Below are 4223 nucleotides of genomic sequence, written 5' to 3'. Positions count from 1 at the left end.
ATACAGTACGATATTGCTGTATATTAGGGACCACAAATGAGTAAGCATGGCCCACGAAATAACATCACCCAAACCATTCTCAAATCCCTACTGTGCATTTCCATTATGGTATCTTGTAGGGATATAACACTTCTTATTGTTTTACTGTGATTTAATATCATGTGTTGCTCCAGCTTGTTTCGATACTTTTTATCGATGTGCTATATACTCTAGTTGAAAATTCCAATTTTTTGTGTACTTGTAATAGTTATTTCCTAAGTGTATACATCATGAGATGACATTACAACTCATCACTACAGGGTACACACAAGTCATTGAAGGGTAATACAAAGGCAAAATCTACAGTGACTGGTCTCATTAATGGAAGAGGATCAATGGGTTAGTGTCAAGACTATCAGTAGTGAGTCATGAGGCCAAGAAAGTAATGTAAAGATCATGCCCCAATAAACAATCACGACTATATGAGTTTTATGTACATGTAGCAATGGTTTGGTAATCCCATAATTCATGTGTTCTGTACCATTTTTAACACCTAAGCTCACAAACCTATGACAAGCTTTCAACTTGATATATACAGCAGTTCCAAGGAACTAATGCTGTCATGCATGCCCTGATTAGTTGGAGATAATTTTCTTTGCCAGATTTGAAATTATGGAGCCATACAATTTTGTACTCCAATTTTTGACTTCTGTCATTATTAACAGTAAAAGTGCAATAAACCTTTTGTTGATGTTGCAAAGTGCAAGGAGTAACTAGCCATTGGTAGACAATTTAATTGTAATGAATTTGTAAAACTGACACATGTGTGGAAACTTATACTGGAAGCAAATGAAATTGTATTAAAGGACCTACTTCTCAGTTTTGGCACATCATTGCTACTGAGGCATTATGACAGGTGATTTCTGTCCATGACTTTTTGTCATCACCTTCAAACTATAAAATGTTAAAGATCACTACTTAATAGCAAACAATTTCATGTAACATACGTATGTAGTTAAAAGTGGAGGAGTAAAATTCACTAATGACATTTGTAGTACTATTTCATAATCATTACTGTATTATTCTATTGTATTATCAGGAGCAGCATTTGGTCCACTAATAACTGGAGCATTATCAAGTCATGAGGTATAGCATACAATGATGAACATGCTATGCTTTAGTATAAGTGTTTGATGTGTATTTGTGACAACAACAGTGTAATCTATTTGTACCATTTTGATCCATCCATATATGGTGCAAAATATGTTTTAGTTATATCCTAGTACGAGGGTGATAACTAAGATATTGCCCGAGTGTACTGAGATATAACTAGTTTATATCCCAGTGTGAATCATAGCCAAAAAAACCACCACTGATTTTATTGTCTGTATTCTAATTAATTCATTCATCACGAAGCGATTCAGGCAGCACAAACATACATCACCACTGCTCTAAATTACTAAACATTAAGTGAATGTATCAGTCTTTCCAGTCTGCCTCTCCCAATTAACTCATGTGACATGGCTGGTTTCGAAGCTTACCCCCACATACTATTCGAAAACCCATGCACTGTTAAATTATCACCCGGTGATAAGAGTATTCACCCAGTGATAAGAGTTATCACCCAGTGCAGCACTTTGACACTCCCAGACACTGGGATATAAGTATGTTAACTGTATTTCCTCCATTACTTACACAGCAGTAGTTCAGTAAGCCAAGGACAAATACTAAAGTATAAATAATAATAATACTGTATCTTTAGTGGGTAATGCAAATGAGCCAAATTTCAATAATTAGTGTAATTCCACACTTGAGTTATTAATATTATTGAGGGCTCATGTACAGCACATACTATAATTATCATTCTTGGATATACTGTATTGAGACAAGCAAAGATGCTTGTATCAGAATATGGAGAACAAGATTTACTAATAATGCAAAGAATACCTTTAAAAGGTGTTTTATTCCACTACTGAGGGTTAGGGGTGGGCGATACAAGTAATAAAATGTTGATACTGATACTCCAAAGTATTGAATACTTTTTATGAAGAATTGGAAATTTCGATACTTGGTGATCACATGATATTTTACTTACATTGTGCATGTGTTACAGATGCAAAGACTAAAAGGTGGAATGTTTCAGTCATTACTGTACTATAATGCAAGCTTTATTCAACCCACCAGCCATCACTGAGAAATTTTCAGCACTGTGAGGTTCACTAATTGGCTACTAGGTACAATAATCACAAGTACTCAGTATCGGTATCAATACTCATCAATACAATGATAAAAGTACTTAGAATTGTATTGAAGCAAAATTTTCTGTTATCGCCCACCCTCAGTAGGGTCTGGCACTGTTAAATTACGGTACAAACAATGTCATTTCATGCTAGTGCTAAACTTGAGGGTGTAGTATTTTTTGAGGAAATACAGTATTCACGTATACAGGTTAGGTGTTACTTGTTAGGTGATGATTACAATAACCTGTGTAGGGATGGGATGCAGTATTCTACTTGTTTATGTCCCTCTACTTTGCCTCTAGTCTGGTCAGTGATCAAGTGTATACTTAGCACATGTGACATTGATCTAATATAGCTACTGACTAGATTAGTTATTAGTGAAGTTAGAAAATGGAGAAGACCTTGCTACCAACAGCAGTCAAGCAAGTAAGTAGAGATGTACTGATTTTACCTTCTTTTTTTTTTGAAAAATGAGCTAGTAAAGTTGATTAGAATAAGTGGACACTGATCATGAGGAACAGTGGCATAGCTAGCCAAAAAGGATTGGTTGGGTGCCATTGTATGCATAAAAGCTGCAGCAATTTGCATGCTGCAGCTAGGGAGGTCTGGGGGCATACCCGCTCAGGGAAATTTTTGAAAATTACATGCTGAGATTCAATTTGGTGGCATTTTGCAGCTAAAATTTGTCATCTCTAGTAGGATACTAGCTGTATGAACATTTTGTTTCCATAATAATTATTATTATTTATGTAGCTGTAGGAGGCTTCACATTGCACCTAGTATTGCACAATTTAGCTGTAGCTAGCTACATACGGTGAGTACCTGAGTTGGTAGGGCACTGGAACTGATTGGTTGGGCCTGTGCCCTACCAGTACCCACCTTAGCTATGCCACTGATGAGGAACAGTGACTTGGTGCATTTTGATCAAGATATTCTAAAAGAACAGTCACACATGCTTGTAGGCTTGAGATTAAGACACACAGTAGTGTGTCATGTGGCAAGAAAGTTGCCACGCCACACCATAAGTATATTAACAAGAAGATAGAAAACAGCTCTTTCATGAGTGCATAGCTCCATGGCCCCTTCTCTAAAGCACACTATTTTTGCAATATAACTATCCGCTAAGTAGGGTAGGCCACACAGCAAATTTGATTAACTTCACAACAGCCATTTGCGAGATATGGGCATTCAAAGTTTCAGTGTATTTCTTTCTTTTTTTTTTTTTTTTTCTTCTTAACTTTTTATGTCAATAAACACTCATAAGTCCTTGGATATTCATCAGATTCACAGCAAATTGGTACTTGAATTCAGCTTTATATATTTGCTCTTCATTTGTGCCAAAGATCAAGGCAATCGAATTACAAATTTACGTTTTGTAGCAATTTTTGTGATGCGTGCGAAAAGAAATCAAAGCTCCTGCACAGTATAGCAAACTTTGTCACAGCTACAGGGTAAACCAAGTATGGAAATAATTTGAAAATTTGTGTATACATAGGTTGATCATTGTAGCAGTGCCTTTTGATAGTCTGAATAGCAACAGAGTTACAGCTGCAAAGTTATAAAGTAAAAACCAAACAAGTGTAAATCACGAGATCAAGATACTCTAATAGAGCAGTCACTTCAGGGTAAAATAGTGCATAAAAAATGTCAAAAAACTTTAAGAGTGTTCAAACCAGGTATCCATACCTAACACCCGTATCCTTAACCACTGAACCACTCCTGGCTGATCACCTCACTTAATTTCTGTAAAAATGAAAATTCTGCTTATAAATAAACATGTGTGATTTCATAATCTACTAATAGAAGTACTGGAGAACATTCTATGTATGTTCTATTAAAAGTCCTCAAAAAATGTGCACTCTATTGGAGTGTTACAATAATATTACCAAATATTGAAGTAAATCATGTAATACAATACATTTATAAGTTTGTCTTCAATAATCATCATTGTGTCTGTATAGAAAAGAAGAAATATGTGTGTAAAATCATACCCAAAAGTCAGCT

At 35.4% G+C, this 4223-nt stretch overlaps 1 long non-coding RNA gene across 1 annotated transcript; it reads left to right on the top strand.

Moving 5' to 3' along the window:
- Nucleotides 1-293: 293 nt before the first annotated feature.
- LOC136250590 (uncharacterized) lies at nucleotides 294-2657 on the top strand. Its single transcript, XR_010698601.1, has 4 exons — nucleotides 294-378; nucleotides 1079-1125; nucleotides 2472-2525; nucleotides 2575-2657. It is a non-coding gene; the product is annotated as an uncharacterized lncRNA (long non-coding RNA).
- Nucleotides 2658-4223: the final 1566 nt, after the last annotated feature.

This window comes from Dysidea avara, chromosome 1, assembly GCF_963678975.1.
Source record: "Dysidea avara chromosome 1, odDysAvar1.4, whole genome shotgun sequence".
Classification (NCBI taxonomy): domain Eukaryota; kingdom Metazoa; phylum Porifera; class Demospongiae; order Dictyoceratida; family Dysideidae; genus Dysidea; species Dysidea avara.
This window is presented reverse-complemented; position numbering and strand designations above follow the sequence as displayed.